Source organism: Lontra canadensis, unplaced genomic scaffold (assembly GCF_010015895.1).
Source record: "Lontra canadensis isolate GAN:19392208 unplaced genomic scaffold, GSC_riverotter_1.0 scaffold27, whole genome shotgun sequence".
NCBI lineage: Eukaryota > Metazoa > Chordata > Mammalia > Carnivora > Mustelidae > Lontra > Lontra canadensis.
Window position 1 is genome coordinate 7,384,443 of NW_022631021.1, and position 24,675 is coordinate 7,409,117.

At 36.8% G+C, this 24,675-nt stretch overlaps 1 protein-coding gene across 4 annotated transcripts in view; it reads right to left on the reverse strand.

Moving 5' to 3' along the window:
* Positions 1 to 24,675, reverse strand: part of ADGRB3 (adhesion G protein-coupled receptor B3) — a 721,557-nt gene that overhangs the window by 225,044 nt on the left and 471,838 nt on the right. The gene's annotated exons all lie outside the window — the stretch shown is intronic.

The window sequence follows — 24,675 nt, forward strand, 5'->3', positions numbered from 1 at the left end:
AGAAACAATGGCTACTTGAGATAAATCCATTTTGAGGGGTAGGTGTAGAAAAATGCATGTATTTTTGACACATAAAAATCAGATTTAGAGCTTGAGAAGAAATAAGATTGTTCTTTTCCCACCCCTAAATATCAGCTTTAAAAAACAAAATTAAAATGAGTTAGTGATTATTTGGTTGGGCCCTGTCAAATAATATAACCAACAAGCCAAACCACTCAACGCATTAATACATGGACAGGAGACCCTAAACAGGATTTTAAGAATAAGATTAATTTCACTCATTCATTCATTCATTTAGTCAAACAGTTAGTGAGGATCTCCTCTACGGCAGGCACTCTTCTAGGTGTAGCAGTGAATATAAAGGACAGAAATCTTTCCCTTAATGGAGCTTGAGGGAGAGGAGCAAGTAACAAACAGGATAACTAGGTAAAATAATACAGTATTTGGCCAGTAAGTGCTGAGAAGAGTAAATGACTTGGGGGTATGGGAGACAGGAAGAGTCAATGTGGGGGCAGGAGGGGGGTTGATATTTCAGAAGAGTGGACAGGAAAGGTCTCCTCAAGAAGGTGATACTTGAGTAAACAGCTAACAGAAATAAGAAAGCAAATCTCACAGGTCTCTAGGGAGCAAGCATTCTAGGCCATGCAAAGACCATTCTGAGGGTGGCTGGTGTGAAGAAAAGCAAGGGGCAGACATGGAGAGAACAAAGGAGAGAGCAGTAGGAGAGGTAGTCAGGGAAGAAGGTGTTCATCTAGAACCTTGAAGGTAATAGTACAGAGGTAGGTGAATAGTCTGGGGTGGGGGGGGTCCTTTGCTGGGAAGGGAAAAGTGTGTTGTAAAATTTTTGAAGTTGAGAAACTAGTGTATCTGAGTTATGAATAAGCTTATGTACTCCATTTCAAAATGAGGCAATCAAAGCACATAGGTAGCTAGTAAGAAGCACAGTGGGAACTTGAAGCTAAATTCTAACTAGATCACACACGCAGTCTCACGACTTTCACAGGTTCAGGAAGAAATACGTGTTAGCTTTAAGGAGACTAGAGATTAGTATTGATGAGTTTAAAATCAGTGACCCTAAGCTGAACAATTGAATTAATAAAGCACTGGAGGGAAATGGAATTCACTAACATTATGCTTTGATCTCACTTTTAGCAAGTATGTCATTTATTGAAGATCTTTGAACGGAGCATGTTTCACAGAGATGTCAAGTGGTTAAACTGATCCACGCCGACATTTTTTTTTTACTTTGGGGGTTAACTTAAAGTGGTCTCAAAAATTAGTTTAGGGGACATATGATGGTCCTCTGTCATTTGCATCTGTAAAATGTATCTGTCTTCATCTACAGTTGGAGATGAGAGTACGTGCACAGATAAACAGGGCTTCACAGGAAAGTGCTCTATGGCCATTTAGCTCAGTTAGTTAAGGCTTCAAGGTAATTAAACCGGAGGAGGAGTTCTTCCCTATGCAGGCTTCTACCTTGGCCCCGTCACAGCTGCAGAATGCATCCCAAACCCTGACCAGCTGTCTTGAAAATGCATGCCCTTGGTCAGAGGGACAGAGCCATCCAAGTCCATCCCTGTGGATGGAATAGAGATTACTCCGAGAACATGCCATACTGATAGTGGGTCAGCAGCATCCTTTTAATACTCACAAGGCAACCCACTGATTAGTCTTGAGTTGGAGTAAAGCTGGTTACTTCCCTGGCTCATGACAACAAAGGCAGATGAGCAGCAATTTTGTTTCTCGGTGTGAATGTCTCCTCATGTCTGCGGGGGCCTCTGCTGAGCATTTCTCTCTCAGTGGGTCCCTTTGTGTGGGAGTATGTACATGTTCTAATCTGGGATGTGATCAAATAAGATTGCATTTTGTTTGTTTTTCCTTGGTGCTCTTCCTGAAAGGCTGGGTCCAACTTCAGTTCTCATTAATTGTTCTACTCTAATCGTATGTATCAAGCAGTAGAGGCTTTTCAGTCCAGAGCATAAACTTAATGATATAATATGGCCAATTAGTATGTTGCTATTAAGTTTAGAGTCTTTACACATTTTCCAAGATGCTGTGCTTGCATCTAAGATGCTAAGTTGCTAAAAGCTTTTGACAAGTTTTGACAGAGATCAGTTTCTGAAATGGCACATTCAATGAGTCATCTAGGCGAGAGTGCAGGAGGCAACATGTGATAGAGGCGCGGATACTGACTCCAGTTCTAGTCTTTGTTGTGGGGCTCCACAACTGAGACACCTTGCAATAGGGGCCTTTCATTTCTATGGATCTCAGTATAGTAACTGCTTTAGATAAAATGATCTCTAAGCTTCCTTCAAAACATAAAATGTTTCAAGTGGGTTCATTTCATATTGAGAGACAAAGTGGAAAAATATCTATGTGAAGTCAAGATAAATTAGTTGTTACTAACCCCATTAGCACCGGCCCTGGACAGATGCGTGTTGTCTCTGATGAGCTTGTGCAATGAATATATCTTTAAAAACTTAGCTCCTCATTTGTAAAACAAGAATAAAAACCCAGAAACAATTTTGGGGAGGATTAATTCAGGTAACATAAGTGAATGGCACAGAATAGTAAGAAATGTTAGCTATTGTTATCTCTTTCTCTGCATACTCCTACATACTTAATGTACATAAATCATTTCATTACATTAGTAATGCACAAATAAAAACAGTTTGTCACACTAAATGCAACCTTATCCAACATAACTTGAGGGAAAATGAAGATATGCCCACAATAAAATCTGAGTGCAAAATACCTGAAATTCCTGTATTAGCAGTTACTTTTTATACTAATAGGGCACTAAAGAATCCATCCTAATAGAACCGAGTTGCATGGGTGCTTGTTGGCATTTGCTTGCCAGTTTAATGAGTTCTAGTAAGGCTTCTGCCAGGGTAGATGAGCACTGCCAGAGGGGTTGTGGTGGGGGATGGGGGGAATAAACAGCTGAGTAGCGGTGAGCCATATGGGCCCAGGCTAGAAAGTCATGTCCTGTAAAGCCCTACCTTAAGAAAGCCCAGGACTGTCAGTTATCACCAGGTATCTGGTATGGGGCAAGGGGGAGGTGAAAAAGATGAAAAGAGGGGGTTAAACAGCTCCAAAATCCCTGGGTCATTATATATATTGAGTGACAGGACTTTGTTAGGCACTACTTTCTCCCCCCACCTCCCAACCACCACAGACACGGGAACTACTTATCTCATACTGAGTCATTTTTCTCAGTATTGGTCAGTTTTTAACAGAAATTCTTTGGCTTAGGGTAAGCTCACAAATCAAGATGTTTATTCTGAATAGGGCTATGCACTAGTTAATTTTAAAGGAAAATAATATTTTCCTCCAGCACCTTTTGGTGGGCATAATGCAAGTTTTCTCACATGAACATCCTTCTTCTTATAACCTTTTCTTTCTTTAGTCATTTAAGATAGGATATGAATTTCATTGTATAGTTCCCCCTCTTAGTCTATATGGCAGCTTTACAATGGAATATTCTCATTCTTCATTATAATTCATTAACCTGGCACTTTATAAATATTGTAAATATCATTAATCTGGAATGCCAGGAATAAAAAATAGTAACCAACAAAAAAATAATTCATTGCGCCTGATAACTCATTTTCAACACCAAATAATGTCTCTGGGCCAGTCTCCTTTCTCCAAAAGAACAACTTATGACAGAATCAAATAACTAGTCAAGGTGTATGTGGAGGTTTTGGGTCATTATGTTTTGTTTTAAATCTCACTCCAATTTGAGCACGTTTACACTGTGAACACTTGTGTCTGCCACAAATAAGCTTAACAGTAACCTGTGAGGATAGGATGATGGTATCATGTAGAACCATTACATAGTTATGCTTGAGCCTCAAAACGACACTGGAAATTGGCAGCTGAATATACTTCAGGAACACACAAAGATCTTGAAATAGTTAACTACACACCACCTGTAGCTACTGTCTTCTACAACAGCTGTCCTGATTCTGGGACAATACTGCTGAGCAAAGTAGATGTGACAGAGTTTGCCAACCATTCTCCAAAAACCTTTTCTCTTCTTCTTCCTGGAAATACAGTATAACAGCCATTTTGGGCTTCTTCTTTATAGTTAGGTATAGTAATTACGTACTTGCTTGTTTTTAATTAGGTAGGATACACTTTTAGCCAAACGAATGTACATAGAAGTAATAGAGACCATTTCTAGGCTGGGTCATTACAACTTCCCATAATTGCTTTCCCATGTTCTTCTCTACTTTCTGTTGTATGGAATGGACCTGGCCCCAAAGCGACATATGAAGACGTGTTGAAGATGGAAATATGTCCATCACGTGGGTTGCTGAATGATAGCTTGGAGGCCATTCTGCCAACCTCACTACCTACTTCACTAGGAAACATCTTTTGGGGGGCATAATGCAATTTTTCTCATATGAACATCCTTCTTCTTATAACCCTTGCTTTCCTTAGTCATTTAAGTTATGATATGAATTTCATTGTACAGTTCCCCCTCTTAGTCTATATGGCAGCTTTACAATGGAATATTCTCATTCTTCATTATAATTCTTTAATGTACATAGGAATGTACATTAATGTACCTAGGAAAATCCTCTATTGTGTCTGAATTATTTGCAAATTAAGGAACAATTTCTTACAGAAACTAGTATACTATAATACAATGAATACTGCAATTTGAGAAACTGCTCTTTTAAGCCACTGAGATTTGTGTTTAATTTACTATAGCATAAGCTAGTCCATCTAGAATCCCATTAATCACAGGAAATGTATTTTCATGGGTTAATTTTAACATTTTATGAATTGGTGAGCTCTTTGGCAAAGGATTAAAAACAATTGAATATAATCATTGAATATGACCAACTGAGTAACAGTCATTTGAGAGAATAAACAAGTCTGTAGAGAGACGAGAGAGAAGTACAGGCATTTGTGAACTTTTGCATTAAGATTCCACACCTGACACTCATGGAATGCAGGCATGTTAAGGGAGCACCTTGGCTATTTTTAGTTCACATTTGAGGCTCAAAGAGACCTCATGAAAAAGAGACACTACTAAATTGGTGGTGTAGGGAGAGGAAACATTTTATTGGAAAAAAAATTATTTTTTAAAAGAACACTAGCAATGAGAGATTTAAATCTGATTTTTACTCTATGAAATCAGTGTCCCTATAGAAGATATTATCTATTCATAGGAATTAATGTATTTATACAACCAGAAAGTGCCACAAAGAGATTATTCAAAGTAGATGAATACTCATCTACACATAAAAACAAATTGGCTATTATGTGAAGTTCTGGGTTCTAAATATAGTCTGGCTAAAGGAAATGAAGACAGTTCAAAGAGGAAATAAAATGATCAAAGAAAAAAGTTAAAGACAGAAGAAAAAAAGAATTCTTCATTTTGAAGATGGGAAAAATAAAACATGGTAGAGAATAACCAAAAGGAATACAATCATGAAAGGAATTTTTAGAAGCAAACACATTTGATTGTGGAATTCCAAATTTATAGGCCTACAGAAGTAGACAAGGAATTTAATATTAAGTAAATCAAAGTGATTACTTTTCAATATAGTAAGAGAATATTTCTGTAGCAAAAAGCATTGGAAGCATTTAGTACGGGCTAAACAACACATAAAGAAGGACTTATCTGCATTTTTTTTTTAAAGATTCTATTTATCTATCTGACAGAGATAGATCACAAGTAGGCAGAAAGGCAGATGAAGAGAGGGGGAAGCAGACTCCCTGCTGAGCAGAGAGTCCGATGTGGGGCTCGATCCCAGGACTCTGGGATCATGACCTGAGCCGAAAGCAGAGGCTTTAACCCACTGAGCAACCCAGGTGCCCCAGGACTTATCTGCATTTATAAGTGATATATTCACAAAGAAAAATAGATGTTACATATTCCAATATTTTTTGAGGTTATCATAGCTTATAACTTTTTTCCTAGGCATTATTTTATGACACCTGTGTTACTTCTAGAATATAAGGAAAAAAAAATGTTTTACTAAGGATAACATTTCTTATGTTCTAATATTTTTAATAGCCTAAGTTTGCACCTCATTTATAATTATATATGTATATTTGTATACACACATATGTATGTATACATGTGTATGTATGCATGTGTATATGTATCTACACATATGTATGTATACATGTATGTGTATATTCATACTAAGAACATATTTCTGAAACTACTTCCTTTCATTAAAGAATATGCTAAAAAAGAAATCACAAGTTATTATTTAATTTTGGTCCCTGTACTTTTCCTCCTTTCTCAGTCAGATTAAATCAAAGTTGGTATTTTTCCTTGTATTTCATTTCAATTACACAGAGAATCTCTTATAGAGAGAACATTTTCTGTTTTACGTTCTGTTTATTGCTACAGACAAACCTGTTAGGGCTTTTCCAAATTCAACATTTGGCATTTTTATTCTTCTCTTAATTGTCCCTGTAGTCTCTTTTCCTGTTTATTATGGACCTTTTTATCCTCCGGCAGATTCTTGATAATCATAAGTCAAAAACACGAGTTGCTGAATTTTCCAAGTCAGAGTCGAAATTGGTCCTTTGGTATCATTGAGACATGAGAGACTCCAAATTTCTAGCAATTATGTACTTTAACTTCCTGGATTTTTTGAGCTAAGAATTTTTTTTTTTTAAATAATGACAAAGAAAGTATAAATGCCATGTTGTCTGTACTCTCAAAATTTATATGTAAAAATTAATTCATGTATAGCCTTTCTCCTTGCTTAATATGACAGTACATTTGTTCTGTTGAATTAAGAGAACTTTTTTTTAAAAAGAGAACTATATTTTTGTTGGCATTGAATTAGCTTATAGAAGATATTTTTATGGGCCCTATTGAAATAGATGTCATCAGGTGAAAATCTGAAAATGCTCTACATAAAGAGGCCTGATGTAATGCATTAAAAATCCTTAACAAATAAAATATACTTGTGATTTTTGTTGAATAGTATTTGCATCTGTTTGGCTACTTCTGGAAGAAAACAAGAAGTCTATAATGGACAACAAAGGTCACCACTTAGCACAAGCAGCTCTGTTATTTCTTTGGAATTCAAAAAGCTTCTTATTCAACATCTATGTGGTAAATGGTCCTTCATGTCTCTAGGGAGTATCTCAGGGCTCCTCTTAAACGAATTTCTCAATGTATTGAAATTTACGCTTCTCAGAAAACACTGTGAAAAGAGGATCTTTCCACAAAAGAAAAAAAAAAACAAAAACACTCTCATCAGGGACTGCTTGTTTGCAAAGGTGAAATTTACATTTAGAAAACATACACATTAAAACCTATGTTGTCCACCTTCTTTGACTAAATGTATTCTATAGAGATGTTACTCTTCAAATTTGCAAACCTAGCTTGTATTTCTTTATTGTCCGGAGACTCAGGTATGATCCTCAAACTGCTCTCCAGTTATTTTAGGTATATACATATATAAATCTCCTCAATTAGGGGACTCACTTTGCTAGGCTCATGGGGACAGAAATGGTCATTCTGATTTACTAGTATCCTCCTGTCTTCCTTTTTCTGAACGGGAGAGTTTTACTACTATACTAAGACAATGTAAGAAGAACCATCTATGTGCAACATGACACACAAAGTACCGTGTGGTTACAGAGAAGCAAAAAAGCATGATTCCTAGTCTCAAGTATGTTCTCACAGTTCAACAGATGAAATAGGGGACAGGAAGTTACCTGACAACAATGTAGCGCATCACTGGCTACAGTAAATAATCAGTGCTCTAAAAGTTACAGGAAGTTAGGCTCAAGAAGGAAAGCTTTTAGGAGACAATGGGACTTGACCTGAGCATTCAGCAAAGATAAGAGTTGAACTGGTAGAGAAAAGTGGAGAGCATGAATGGTGATAGCAAAAGAAAGGATGCTGGAGGGGATGGTTATGGGGAGAATGTTTATTTAGAACACATGCACGAGTGACAATTTAAAATAGCCCCATTGTAAATCCCTGTGCTTCAACCGTGAAGACACACATGGAAACTGTGCATGTTGTAATTACACACTATGAACTTGTATTCAAACTTAAAAATTCTTTCCTCAACACCATTCAGTGCTAGACATAATGAGAATTTTCAGTGTCATCTCTCTACCCTGTTTTAAAGATAATTTCCAATATTAGCTTTTAGTACTCTACTATTTGACCTCCATGACAAGTCCATGATTTCTAATTAAATGTCTTATACTGAAAAGCTTTTGAGTTAAACATTCTTTTTTTTTTTCTAATTTTCAGCTAATTTATATTAGGTTTTAATCTTGAAATAATTAATGGCTATCTTTCAACACTTGGAATTCATGGCTTCTTTTCAGAACATCACTCCGTTTAATGATTCCTAATTCTCATCTAGACACTTTATTTTCACAAAAAAATGATTAAAAATTGAGAGGAAATAAGGGAAAAAAAAACAAACCTATGTCCCATATCATTTAATATTGCACAAAGAAGAAAACATGCTCAGAAACAGATTGAGAAAAGTTTCTTTTAGATTTGCTAGGTCAAGGAACTATTCAAATCTCAAGCAGAAGAAAACTGATACAGTAGGAAGGAGTGAAATATAAGAAGAAATGATGGACAAAGAATTTACTAATGATATGCAGGTAAAATTTAACAAGCACAAACATCTGAAACAAAGATAACTATGATTAAGTTTGGGAAGTATAAACACAAGATAGATATAAAAGTCTGGAAAACAGTAATGAATGAGGGAGGAGTGCATGAGGATAGGAGTTAAAGAGCCTCAAATCCTTAAATTGTTCAAAAAAAGGGATGAAATACAGATCCTCATTAGACTTTGTTAAATCAAGTTTATCATTTAAAATAATGGGTAGCTATTAAAAGAATTTCTGAAACCAGAGAAGGTGGGGGAAAAAGAGAATCAAAAAACCTCAAATAATCCAAAAGAATACACAGAGGGAGAAAGAGAAGCCTGGGGTGGTAGGACACTTGCAAATCTACTTAATTCTTAATAGCATCTTTTACTCTGTTGGACAGATATTAGTGCCAACAAGCGATATGGGGCCTTTAAGAGAACAAATAGATTTTGGGTAAAAAGGAGTTGTGAATTGAGCATGTTAGTTGGTCAAGATAATGCATCACAAAAATGATAACTAAGGCTTTTCAAGCATCTTTCTGACCAACCAATCTCTACAAAATAATTAGAGTAGATTTACTGCAAGGGAAAACGTAATGAGACAGAGCATGGGGAAACTATTCAAGATGAGGATCTATCATATATTTTTGTACCAGCAAAAATTCTTACTATAAATTTCTCTTTTTCTGATTCTGTAGAATATACACTCACTGTGACAGTGAGTGTAACCTGGGAAGTATTAATCTAACAGTGAGTGTGTAGCTATTTAAGAACAAAGCTTTTTTAAAATCTTACATTTCCAATCTGTGATACTCTCCCTTCAGCCCACCAATAATGTTTTCTCAGACTTTTACTATATTATACCCTCTTCATCCAATGTTCCTGTTTCTTTTTTCTTTTCCTTTTTTCTTCCAAGCAGGTTCTTAATTATTTTCTCCTATTTTCACCATGAATTCCTCCATTTAGGCTAATTCTTCATTTTTTTTCTCCACGGTTTCTTATTCCCTATTTCCTTAGTGCTACTCTCCAACTTCCTTTTTCTACTGTTTTCTCTTTCACTTTTCTTTTCTTTTTCTTTTTTTTTCTTTTTAATAAAGACTTATGTCTTTATTTCAGAAAGAGAGAGAGAAAGAGAGCAGTGTGGGGCAGAGAGAGACGGAGAGAATCCCAAGCAGATTCCCCACTGAGCATAGAACCCAACATGGGCCTCCATCCCATGACCCTGAGATTATGGACCCAAGCTGAAACCAAGTCAGATGCTTAATGCCTGAGCCCGCCAGGCGCCCCCTTCTCTTTCACTTTTTTTGTTCTCACCCCATCTGCATCATCTATAATTTTTTTAAGGTTCTGTTAGTTTCCATAGGAGCTAATTAAATCTTACACATATGCACTTAATTCCTATCCTCCGCTAATAGACACGATAAATTAGGATTTGCATTTCCTGGGCTCAGATATTTGCTACCTCACATACTATTTGTGTGGGTTTGGCCATAGAACCTCTGAATTTCAGATTAACTTCAGATTAACTCAACTGTAAAATGAAGATAACAGTAATACCCATTAAGTTGTTAAGATTAAATAAATTAATATATGTAAAGAGCATAGAGCAGGGCCTGACATACTGTCAGCATTTTATGATTATTATATGTTCAAGGCACTGGTTTAGTACACAGAGAGTTCCAATATGGTTACATGTTCATAGGGAATTTATCATCTAATGGTAAATCAGCAACTTAAGAAGAGATTGACTAAAATGATTGCCACATGGAAAAACAATTCATAACCTGAAAAGAACTGGTCTCCATAAGTATTGCAGCATTATTCACAATAGCCAAGACACAGAAATAACCTAAATGTCCATCAAGAAGAATGGTTAGATGATTAATGGAAGAATGGATAAAGAAGATATGCTATATAGGCAAGCTTCAGAGATAATGTGGGTTCAGTCCCCCTGACCATTGTAATAAAGCAAATATAATAATAAAGCAAGTTCAATTAATTTTTAGGTTTCCCAGTACATATAAAAATTCTGTTTATACTATAACCTATTAACTGTGCAAAAGCATTATGCCTAAAAAAACAACATAAAACAATGTTTGAAAATCCCCAATGCTGTTAAGTAGAAAATGTTTAATTGCTAAAACCTGCTATCCATCACTTGAACTTTCAGCAAATTATAATCACTGATCACAGATCACCATAACAAATATAATAATGATAAAGCTTGAAATACCACAAGGGTTACCAGAAATGTGACACAGAGACATGAAGTGAGCAAATGTTACTGGAAGAATGACAATGAGAGGCTTGGTCCATGCAGAGTTGCCACAAACCTTATATCTGTAAAAAATAGAGTATCTGTGAAATGCAATACACTGAGACATATCTGTATATTGGAATATGATTCAGTCATGAGAAAGAACAAAATCATAACATTTGTGACAACATAGGTGGTCCCTGAGTACATAATGCTAAGTGAAATAAGTCAGGAAATGAAAAACAAATACATTATCATTTATATGTGGAATCTGAAAAAAACCAAATTCATAAAAACAGAGGTAGAATCGTCGTTACCAGAAGCTGAAGGTGGGGGGAAATGGGATGATGTTGGCCAAAGAGTACTTCCAATTATATGATGAATAAGCCTGGGGGCCCTATGCAAAAAACTGTCAATAATAGATAACAATACTCTACTACATACTTGAAAGTTGCTAAGGGACTAGCTCTTAAATGTTGTCACCACAAAAAAGAAATGCTAATTATGGGACAAAAGGAAGGTGTTAACAAAAGCTAAGGTGTAATGGTGTTGCAGTATATAAGTACTGGCTATGCAACTTAAACTTGCAAAATGTCCTAGGTCAATTATATCCCAATGATAAAAGATTTAGATGAGACACAGTTGATTGAGTGCAAATTCAGCAACGTGGAAAAGGAAGACATCTCAAACTGATCCTTAGATTTTTATAAAGGTCAGGTATCTTAAGGCTATAAGAAACAAAAATTGTGATTAATTTTTAAAGATTTTATTTATTTATTTGACAGAGATCAGAAGTATGCAGAGAGGCAGGCAGAGAGAGAGGGGGGAAGCAGGCTCCTCACTGAGCAGAGAGCCTGATGCAGGGCTCAATCCCAGGACCCTGAGATCATGACCTGAGCTGAAGGCAAAGGCTTAACCCACTGAGCCACCCAGGTGCCCCCAAAATTATGATTAACTTTAAATGGATACAGGAAGACTCCAAAACTGGAGTAACTAAGTTCCTTGTAGACAATATGAATATCAACAGTTTAAAGTTTCAAACTTACACATTGAAAAATGGTGTGAGAAGAAAGTAGCACCATTCCATTTACATTTTTATTGTGTAGCTTGTTGAGAAAGTACTAAAAATAGATTGCTTGGCTTCAAGCCTAGATCAATGGTTCTTGGAGCTTCCTTCCCTCCTTTTCCTTTGGGATTGGGGTGGGTTTATAATTACTATGTGATTCACCAAATGGCAGAAAAAGACAAGAAATTCTACGGTTACAGTTACTATATATTAAAGGCAAAGAAGAAACTTTAAAATGATCAACATTACAGCAGAATCAATAATTATCTTCAAATCATGGACCACAGGATCCTCTAACAGCTCTCTTCTTTTAAACTGAGGATTCAGATTTTTAAAAATGACCCTAAGCTGTGGATTTTGTTATTTTCGCTTTGGGGAATTAAGTCTTTAAGTAAAATTGATGTGGCAAAGATAGAGAAATACATTTGACTTTCCAATAAAGGGACAGCTCTTGGATACTTTCTCTAAACAGACAGGTTATAGTGAGTATAAGTAGAGGTGTCTTAAATACTGATTATAACCATAGAGAGTTCACAATCAGCTTACACCCTTCACAGACTGGGTACAGCTTCTCACTCGAAAGAGAATTAACTGGATTATTAATTTTTTTTTTTTTTAATGGAGAATCTGTCCCTATGTGAACACATTATGCTAACTCTTAGAATGTGATTTCCTTTCTCTATAGGGAGACAGCTCTGGTATCTCTTTAGGGGGTGGCTATGAAAGAGGCATTCAAAGGCCTCTGTATCCAATTGTCATGCCAGAAGAACCCTATAATCTTGGCTGTAGCTTTGCTCTGTGGGCTCTTGCCTCACACAAATTCCTGGGCTCTGGAGCTGTGAGGTAGCGGATTCTAAGGTGTTCTAAGTGTTAAGAGTTTTTGGAAGTAAGGTCTGAATAAGAGGTTTAGAAAAAGAGATCTAAATAAGAAGTTGATCTATTCTGGAATAAAACGATTTCTGCAGTACAAAGACAGGCAGAATCATTAAGGTCTTCTTTTTTTTTTTTTTTTTTTAAGATTTTATTTATTTGACAGGCAGAGATCCCAAGTAGGCAGAGAGGCAGGCAGAGAGAGACGGGTGGAAGCAGGCTCCCCGCTGAACAGAGAGCCCAATATGGGGCTCCATCCCAGGACCTTGAGATCATGACCTGAGCCGAAGGCAGAGGCTTTAACCCACTGAGCCACCCAGGAGCGCCCCCCACCCTTTTTTTTGTTTAAGTGCTTTTAATACTAACCATGATGCAGCTGTTTTTGTATATTGCACTCAATATATTTTGAGTAGTTGATATTATAACCTCATGTTTATAACAGAGGAAAGACAGACACAAAAAGTTACTCAATGATAGAGCAGAAACTGGATTAGAGGCTATGTCTGTAGTTTCAAACCTAGAAATAACCAGACCATCATACCCTCACTTGACGGTTAAAGAAAGGGTCACATTGACTGACAGCATGTGTTTTAAGATATTGGGGAGATTTTTCTAATTATGGCTGACTCTTCTCATACTTATGTTCAATTATGAGAAACCAGGGAACCATATTAGCAACATAAATTTACAAGAGTAGTCATTTCTTTTAGGACAAAAAAAGAAAATAAAATTATGGAAGTCTTCATTTAGGAGTAGATGCCAGTATTTAATTTCCAAAAGGAAAAAAAAAAAAAAAAACACTATGTAGTTAATTTTTTTTTCTCTTGATATTTTTAAAGGAACATAGCCTATCAAGACTTGAATATGATTATGAAGGCAGTAATTACTATGTGTGGAACAAAAAGCACAAGGCAAATTTTTATGGCAAATTTAGACATTATCTCATATTAAGGCTTCAAACCTCAAAAACAATTTTGTGTGGTTTATGGGTCAGACTGACCTGTACAGGATCAATTTTAACAGAAGTCAGAGATCAGAAATAGACTTATAAAGAGAGAGAACACAGCTCAGGAACTGTCATGATAGAGAGGAACCATGTAATTTTGAACCAAAAAGAGATTTACATGGGGCACTATATCTTTTTTTCATACAACAGATGGCAAAAACCCAGTTTGGAAATTAGGAATATCATCTTCAATGATAAATATTCAAGTACAAAGACCAAAAAAAAAAAAAAAAAAAACACAACACACACAAAATGTGATTCATTTCAAATTCTTATCAGTCAACCCATATGCAAATAGTAATTAATATGAGGATGTCAAACAGTAAATGATCCCATAACTACTGCATTATCCTTTTTCCTCTAGTGCTGAATCAATATTAACTGATTTCCTAAAATATATTAAGACAGAACCTGGTATAGAAGTCTAAGCAAAAGTAATAAGAGGTGTCTTAGTGGGCTTGTGGTGAACGTTTTAATGTCACTTCTGGGTTTCAATTTTTAAGATTGAGAATGGAAGAGGAATTTCAGTTTCTAACTTTCCATTCAGTTTTTAACAGTATTGGGCAGATGGTTTTGGGCATACCATAGGTGACCTGATCAATCCATGTGATAACTATCCTTGGGCCTTAGAGATTGCTAGAACATTAACAAACTGCCATGACGGTGCCTAAACCCAATCTCGGAATACATGGTTGAGTCTTTTATCGTTTAGAACTGAAACACAATTACTATTAAGGATAAGGTGAGTATTTTCATTAGACAACACTGGTAAAGCACCTTACTGTAACATGGTTAGCAGTCAACTATAAATGAACATCCAATCCTTCATGTATTTCTTTTAGAATTGCTCGTTTTCTTTGACATGGTCCAAATCTCAATCTGTAGTGATTTTCAACAGGAAAACTAAATTCACTTCAACCTTATAAAATAGTACTCTAGTCCTAGAGTTTTCTTAACTGTGTCTAGATTCAAACATAGTGTCTTTTAGGTGAATATAGTCATATTCAAACATTTCCAAGATCTCGTTTCCACTCTTTCCAAAATCCCCTTTCTCTGATTCTAGAACCTGATTAAAATCTGTCAGAACAGACCAAAGAATATTTGTACAAAGGGAGCTCAGTTACCTGAACAAGTTAGTGACAGACTGTGAGTCTGGTTTTGGCCAGGTCTCTACTGGCCAATCCTCACTTCATCTGCCCAGTGAGCATATCCAGCTTCTGACTACTAGATGGCTTATTCAGTGGTTTTGGGGGCATTCAGCTAAGTACCCATGTATAGTTTCTAGACTTCATGCATCCTCCTAAAAGATGACACTTCCAATGGTCGGCATTTTCCCTCACCTTTATAGGGTCCTTTACTTCACTGGGTAGAACATGGAAGTACAAGCTACTTGCCTTGGTCATCTCTAGGCCCACAATAAATACATGCATGCACACATACATACATACAGAATTCCTAACACACAGGAGGAAACAGTAAAGAAAGAAAAAACCAAAAATGAATTCCCATCATGTTCATTTTGACTTTGCAAAAAACTGGGGAAGGAGAATTTTTGATGTTTTCTAATTTATTTTAATAGTTTCTAATCTCTCTACAGTCCATTCATGATGTTATGGGAGTAGATGAAGAGGTGCTACAACCAGGTAAGTTCTAGCCAAGGAATTGGGTCCTATTTCCCCTTACTACTTGAAATCCTAAAATGTCTAGTATACACATCCCTATGGGTAGGAATAGGGGAGACTAATGTGTCTTACTTTTGCTCTTCTTCTCTCCAAACTCCAACCCAATCTCACATCCCTAAACTCTCTTATCTTCCTGGCAGCAAATCCCAGCATATCTGTTTTGCCTCATGTTCAACTGGGGAAGAAGAAAACCTGGACTAAGGAGAATGAGGCAGTTTAATTTAGGAGCTGAAGAGTTTAGGCTCCATTTTTCTATCTCAGATATTCCTCTCCAGCAATCCAGCCCACTCATCTTATAGTAGAAAGAGTAAAACTCTAAAGGAAAAGGAGGAAGGGAATCTCAATACACACCTCCTCCTATGGCAATCTATTATGTTAGGCTTCAGTCTTCTACTCCATATTTAGAATCAGTTGCTGAGGCAAAAAGCACAGGGAGTACAAATTAAAAGATATGGACCTGACCTGGGCCAAAATGTGGGACAGAGCACAAGCTTCTTCATCTCTTTGCTGCTTTCCCAATTCACTGAAATGACATAAATGTATTCTTTTCTTTTCCTTTCCTTTTAAATTTTTTTTTATTTTTTGACAGGTAGCACAAAGTGGGGGGGTGGGCAGAGAGAGTGAGAGAATCTTAAGTAGGCTCCGTGCTCTGCGTGGAGCCCAATGAGGTACTCAATCTCACAACTCTGAGATCATGACCTGAGCCAAAATCAAGAGTCAGGTGCTTAACCAACTGAACCACCGAGATGCCCCTACATAAAATGTACTCTTACGTCAAGACCCAAGGGCCAAGTAGAAATTGTGAGAATACAGATACAGACAGAATTAGATTGACTGAAAGAAAAATCAAAGCCTATAAAAGTGCCTTCAAAGAGAGGTGAGCATTGTTCTTTTTAAAGAAGTACTAGAAAACTTTCAGAGTCATTAAGGAAATGAAGCAGACAATTGTTGGTCAATTAGGTCCTCTCCTCTGTAACTGAGAAGAGAGAAGTGCCCAAAGAATGTAACTGATCTGTGTGGGGAGAGTTCCTAGTATGAGTTTTAGAGCTAAAGAAAGAATCAGAGTGCAGGTTAAAGGTGAGGTCTGGACTTCCATATATGATATGGAAGAAGCTTACACACAGGAGAGATAGTACCTTTCAATTGGGAGAGTAAGTTGTCAACTGTCTGGTCTACCTGCTTATTCAATGCTTATGAATCTTAAGAAGCCTGACTATCTCCACCTCTATCTGGTATTGCAGACCCTGCAGTGAGCCTTTCCACCCAAAACAGAGTTGGAGGAGAAAAAAATTTGCAATATATAGAGGATTCCTCTATGTCAGCTATCTATCAAAAACAAAATAAAATCCCACATTTTTCATCCATTAATATGAACTGACAACTGAGCTTCTCAAAACATTTGAAGAAAACCAATGGCAAAAAGAAAAATACTAGTAAATAGAAGTAGAATGACAGAATTTGGGTAAATGGAATAATTAGGGTAAGAAAATAACTTCACATTTTTTCTAATTGTTTTCCTTAGGGAAATTTGATAACATATTATATACATGAGAAAAAGAACAGGCTGCTATGCAGAAAGAATGAGTCAGAAAGAAAACATCCTTGGAAACTGAAGTTACAATTGCCTTAAAAAAAAAAATCAGAGGAACTGTTCAATAACAGAATGAAGATACTGAACACTTAATTAGTGATCTGGAAGATAAATAGCTAACATTGATTTATCATCCCCTAATAAGTCATTACCACCACACAATGTTCTGATACTGTAGGTATTATTATTACAATCATGCTCATTTCACAGATGAAGAATCACAGACTATATGGAGATTGAGTAATTAGCCCAAGGTCACAGAATAAGTAAGTGGCAAATAAAATTCTAACTCTGGAGCATTTGGTATGGAAAAAGATAAATATGTAGAAAGTAGAAAAAGAAAAGTTAAGAGAGATGGGAGATCCAGAAAGCCCATCATCTATCTTAGAGCCATGTTACAAAAGATGAGATAATGAAGAAGAAGAAAAAAAGAAGAAATTTTCATTGGGTTGCAGATAGATCAGATTCTTTAGCTACATGAGAATAACTTTTGGAAAAAGAAGATAGAAAAAACTACCTGGACACAAACTCTACTTCAAACATAAAGACAATGAGAAATTCTAAACATTACAGAGGACTGAAATTATCATCTACTAAAGAACAAAAATCAGTCACATGCAATGCTGCATGGTTGGTGACTCCAAAGTTTATAGGAGAGAGAATTTAATCCTAGAAGTTTATTTCTAGGTAATTTCTCAATCAAATTAAAATGCAAAAAGAAGAGATCTTTGGATAGAAGCCAAATCATGTATGCCTTGTGCCAGAACTCTCCAGGGATTTCTATTTTACTCCAAGTAATTCAGTTCTTAGAAAAGTCCACAAGGTTTTCTATATTTTGTATCTTGTTCTCATCTCTTAAGTCTCACCATCACACCTCTCTGGTCATACTGGCCACCTTGTTGCTCCTATAAGCCCTCCATCACCAGTCCTCTGCAGTCCCTTGTCCAACAACTCTCTTCCCCAAATATCTGCGTGGCTTATTCTCTCACAACCGTTGAGGTCTAGACTTAAATGTTACCTTCTCAGTGATTCCTTCCCTAGGCACTCTATGTAAAATTATCTTTCCCTCACCTCTGTGCTATTAATATATTTTTCCCATTTTATCTTTCTCCACAGCATACTAGTATATTATAAATAATTTATCTTGTTTATTATCTACCTCTATCCACTGGAATATTATTTACAGGAGGGTATAAATCTTTGTCTGTTTAGTTTACTGTTATATCACACAAGCATCCAGATATATGCTCAACATATATTTGCTGGATGAATGTCAAACAATCTGTAAGAATATTACTAGAGAATCTCAGAGACAGGAAGTAAAACCTTCCAAAACAGGCATGTGGGGATTGACTTAAGTTGTACTTAATATAAAACAAGACTTTTAAACTTTACTTTATTGTTTAATCCCATATATATTACCTTCACTCTGTATTCTATGTATAAAAATATGTAATGGTAGTTAACTTGTAATTTCTCAGACCAGTAAATGTAGTCCATATTCTGAAAATTTAATCATTTCTATGTAGACAATAGCTCTTTAGTCAGAAACCTAGAAAAATGATTAGCATAAATATTAAGTGACACTTTTGTCTGAAAATCACTATAGCAGAACCAAGCTAGTATCAAACATGTTTGAAACGTTTTAACAAAAACCCAACAAACAAGATAAAACAAAATGTTAGTGACCTCAAATGTAAAAACTCGTGCCATGTAACAAATCCTTTAATCCTTAAAAGTGCTTTGCCACCACAGAGACCTGGTGTTAGCAAATAGCTTGAATACCTTTACTTGTAACAAAATGAAAGAATAATGAGTTTTCCTGGACAAGTGGTTCCAAGACTACATCTTTTATTTTTAAATTATCTGCAGACTTCTGTAAAATTCATAAACCTCATACCCTACTTTGTGGAAAAGTAGAAAAATGAAACCTAAAGATTGCAAACCAAATATAAACAGATGTAAAAAGATAAATGCATACACTTAGAGAAGAAAATATATATTGAAAAAGTTTTATTTCTATACCCAAGTGAAGTAAATAAATTATTAAACTAAACAGCCATTCTTTCTACTGAATCATGCAAGTAGCATCAGCAATCTATCTACCAAGCACTCATCTTTATTACCTGTGTTTTAAAGGTCTAGCAAAACTTCAAGAGAAACTCTGATCTTCCATCAGAGTACCTTCCAGTTGTAATCACTATTACTTCTTCTTGAAAGCAGGTGGTTATTAGAGAAAAATAGGGCAAATTCTAGGACCTTCCCCTCCCCATCTCCAGCTTCTTGTCTCCTATCCTCAGTATCTGTAAGGTGCTTTATTTGCCAGTTTGTTAACCTGCATTTTTTTATCTGGTTGTTCATATCAATCTGGTGACACATGTATCATCAGCCACACTTTAAAAGGTATAGAAGTTAAGGCTCAGGTAGAAGGACCATCTTGCCCAAGTCAGCTAGGATTTGAATCCAGGTCTTCTAATGTCAAAACCCAAAATATTCTCTTTCTCAAAAAGTGGTTTCTGGTGCTTCACTCTTGGAGACGATATACAATATTTCTCAAACTTGGGCTTGCATTAGACTCTCCTGGCAAACTGGCTAAAGGACAGACTGCTGATGGAGAAGGTCTAAGATGGAGCTCAAGGTGTGCATCTCTAACGTATTCCCAGGTGATGCTGATGCTGCTGATCCAGGAACCATCCATACTCTGGGAATATACAATATTCACTGCAATATACAAATACAAATGTTCTGGCCATTAACAAAATGATTCAGAGTTCCTGCTCCTATCTAGCAGATCTAATCCATGTGTAGTTTTCTCCATTTTGTTAACGGCAACTCCATTCTACCAGTAGCTCAGACCAAAGTCTTTGAAGTCACTGTTGAATCCCATTTGTCTGCATACTCTAAATCAAATCTTTCTAACCATATTCAGAGTCTGACCACCTCTTAAAACCTCTACCAACACCAACCTCATAGAGACACCATCATCTCTCATCCAGATCACTGCGATGGACTCATATTGGACCTCCCTGCTGATAGCCTTCCTGATCCACAGCCTGTTGTCCACACAGTAGCTACCACATTTTATTATTTATTTTTAAGATTTATTTATTTGACAGAGAGAGAGACAGTGAGAGAGGGAACACAAGCAGGGGAAGTGGGAGAGGGAGAAGCAGGCTTCCTGCTGGCAGAGAACCTGATGCGGGGCTCAATCCCAGGCCCCAGGGATCATGATACCAGCCGAAGGCAGTTGTTCAATGACTGAGCCACCCAGGGGCCTCTACCACATTTTAAACTGTAAGCTTATAGATCACTCTTCTGCTCAAAACCCTCACAGGACTCATTTCCTCAAAGCCACATCCTAAGTCCTTATAATGGTATGAGGCCCTATGTAATGTGGGCCTTAGAGCTTTCTGAGCTTAGCTCCTGTTATGTCTTCTCCCTCACTGTGCTCCAGTGCCTGCACTTTCCCTTGGGCAAGCCTGGCACTCTCCTACTTCATGCCTTTTCCCCCAGCTCTCCCCCACTGGCTGAAATCTCCTTTCTCTGTATGGTCACATGAATAAACTTTCTCATTTTCCTCCTCTTTGTTCAAATCTTCCATCTCAATGACATCTATGCGGACCACATCTCACCACAATCCCCACCCATATCACCTTGCTCTTTGTTTTCTTCACAGCACGTATTAACTTCTGTAATGTAATTTGCTTATATTTCTTATTTATTGTCTGTCTACCCATCTGAGAATTACATGCTCCAAGAGGACGCGTTTCTTGTTCACTGATGTATTCCAAATCCCTACTAATACTTCACACACAGTAGGCACAGATAAATATTTACTGAATGAATGAGTGAGTGAATTCCTTTTCACCTAGCATTTCATCACAGTCTGATAAATCCATGCTAACGATCGGATCTTAGACTCAGCCATTCATCAATATTCTCTCTGAACTTTTTAGCTCAGCTAGATAAAGAAAACACAATTATCAATAATTGCTGACTTCTATGTAAATCAGAAATTTTCTATGACAGTGATTAACTAGCAGAAAGGCATGTGGACCCAAACTACTATTAATAACAAATGTCAGCTTTGAGAAATCTGCAATGCAAAGTACCAGTATGTGTCCATTACAATAGCAGCTCTAATTCTTTCTGAATAGAATAAAATAAGAACAAAAGTATAGCTTAACTCATATTATATTCTCTTAGGGCATATTTACCATATACTCTTCATTTCAAGGGGAAAAAAACAATATTTAGAATACGGTTTCCAAAAAAAAATTTTTAATTATAGACCAATTGTGAAATTGATTAATTATTAAATAATCACTTTCAACACTTTATACAGTAACATATTCCCACTTAAAATAAGCATCTTCCTGACTGAGACATAAGCACACACTCTTTTGATAAAAAACAGTGGCCTATTTATGAGGTTCTGGTAGCACTCAGATACTGAACATCTGAGGCTGTGATCAGACTCCTTGATGCCCTCTATTGCAGAGGCTGGAAATCTAAAATATGATATGTCCCAGAGCCCCTTGCAGCTAGGGTTCCGAATGTGACTTCGGTTTCACCGATTACATGCCCTCGATTGAGGGCTATTTTTAGAACTGAGGTGAATAAAAAAAGCAGCAGGGGACCAAGATGGGGAGTCTGAAACTTTCTCTTTCACATGCAGCTTCTGGATGATGCAATAGCAGCACTTAACCAGATGCCGGCCACATTCTGGGTTGAGGCTTTGGGGTCTCTTCCAGAACCTCAGCTCTGTCAATTCAGTAAAGCCACTTAATACCATATATTAACCTTGGTAGAATGAATCTGTCTTGGCAATTTTGAGTCTGGCCAGTACAGAATCCCAAGACTGATACTTAGTCACCAATGCACAAGTTAAAAGAAGTTTTTGATCTCCACAGGGGTATACTATACCAGAATTACACCATATTGGTGTAATATTGGGAAGGATCTCAACGCTTATTTCATTCAACCTTCTCATTTAATAGGTAATGAAAGTGAGAGCCAGCTGTTTTCTCAATTCAACTGATGATAGAGCCATATCTAGACTCCAGGGGCCCCTGCCTACCTGTGCAAAGTAATTCTTGCTAACTCACATAGATCTGGGCCTACAGGTGTTAATCTTATTACACTGTTCCTTTGGTAACTTTGTGAAATGCATTTATTGGTAGAAGAGTCAGAGAGATAGGGAGGGAAAACGTGGTAATCAGATAACAATGCTGCACATATATACACACTTTAAGCCAGTCATTCTAGAAATGAATGGTACAACTTTGCACTGTGGATACCAGCAATACCTACAATAAGCAGCAGTGAAGAGAAGGTATGTTCCTTAGAGACCACTGCTATTTATAAGAAGCCCCCAAACTTAATTTTTAATCTAATTCAATAAAACACATCATACTCAAACTCAAGATAAGACAATAGTTAGAGGGCCCTGAAAATCTGTCTTGGGTGTAGAGCCTGCTGCCTTAAAGCTCAAGATAATGAAAAATTTTAAAATAAACTGTCCTTGATTTACCACTCTTAGTTCTTAACTTGTTGAGATAATTAAATTTTAAACTGTTTACTCCTGAAATAATATTACCTATTGCCTACAAGAATTTGGCTTCCTGTAATATGGCTGTGACATTACTTACTAGAGGGTGACAATTTAGAACATACTACTATATCTTTTTCTATTTCGTCCTGCTTAAAGACAGAAAAAAATTATGCCCGCTAGCCTGAGAATTACAAAACTCTCAGGAATGTGTGTTCCAGTGGAATAACATACTTTATACTTTAGCAGTGGATTATATACTTCAACATTAGTAGAAAATATAAATATAATGGAATTCTGTGCAGCCCTACCAACCCTTGTAGAAATATGTCTACTAACACAGAACTATATTAATGATACAATAAATTAAAAAAAGCAGGGCATAAAATAGTATGTAAAGCATAAACCCATTTTTGTAACTATATTCTACCTATATCCAAAGCCAGTCCCACATTAACATCCATGCTAAATTGAAAGGTTTAAGAATATGCACAAACATAAATGGCAGGATTAAAAATAATTTTTCTCCATACATTTTTAATTTTATTCAGGAACTACATATTGTTTCTGTAATAAGAAAAAGATAGTTGGGGTGGGGGGAGCATAGTTGGAAGTATTCCCTGGGTTTTGACTTCTGAAGTCAGCCTGGTTCAGCAGGAGGTGAGGGGCAGCTAGGGAAGAGGCTGTACAGGGCCCACCAGCCAAGGGTAGTTAAGTCCCCCTCGACAGGCACTAATGAAGCCTGCATATGAGGGAGGAACATTATGCTTACTGCCATAATGTGCTTTCACAAAACTCTGCCCCAGGCAATAAGCCACATGCCCAAGGACAGTTCTTTTGTTAATGAAAGTTTTCTCCTAAAAACCATACACCTTCATCTTACTCTAGCAGTGTTAACCTTAAAGAAGTCACAACTGCTGGGGCACCTGGGTGGCTCAGTGGGTTAAAACCTCTGCCTTCAGCTCAGGTCATGATCTCAGGGTCCTTGGATAGAGCCCCACATGGGGCTCTCTGCTCAGCAGGGAGCCTGCTTCCCCCTCTCTCTCTGCCTGCTTCTCTACTTGTGATCTCTGTCTCTGTCAAATAAATAAAATCTTTAAATAAATAAATAAACTAGGAAAAAAAAAAAGAAGTCATAACTGCTGCTTAATACTACAGCTTTCAGAAGCTCCACCTTCTTAATACATCCTAGGGCGAGAAATTGCCTTCGGTTTTCACTGTAATCAGTGGAAATAATCATCCACAATCCCTTATTTTCCTGATTCCTCCTCCAGCTTACATGGGGATCATCCAAGAAAATTTTATTTCTTGCAACTTTGGGCCTCATCTTTGTCTTGAAAAATAACTTTTGTGCCCAATAACTTTCAGGCCCATAGACCTATCAGAGCTGCAGGAAGCCTAAGGGCAGTTTCTTTAATTTTAGTTTTGTGTCCTTAATGCATAAAAGGAGATTCAGGGGTGAAAGTAAGTGTGTGTGAGGTGTTATCTGAAAACCCTCCACGATGGTTAATTTTATGTGTCAGCTTGGCTAGGCTATGGTACCAGATGTTTGGTCAAACACTAGTCTAGATGTTTCTGTGAAGGTGTTTTGTGGATAGGATTAAAATTTATCACCAGTTGTCTTTAATCAGATTGTCCTTCATAATGTGGGTGGTCCTCATTTAATAGGTTAAGGGTCTTAAGAAAGAAAACTTGGGTTTCCTAGTAACAAGGAATTCTGCTTCAAGCCTATAACATAGAAATCCTGGCTGGGAGTCCAATCTGATGGCCTGGCCTATGGATTTTGGACTCAAAACTGCAAATCAATTCTTATTTGAATTCCGAGTACTACCCCCTTACCCAAATTCAAAACAGCAGTATGGTCATAAAAACAGATACATAGATAATGGAATAGAACAGAAAGGCCATAAATAAATCCACACACATATGGTCAATTAAATTACGACAAAGGAGCTAAGGTTATATTATGGGGAAAAGACAGTCTGTTCGATAAACGACGTTGGGAAAACTGGACAACCACAAAAGAATGAAACTGGA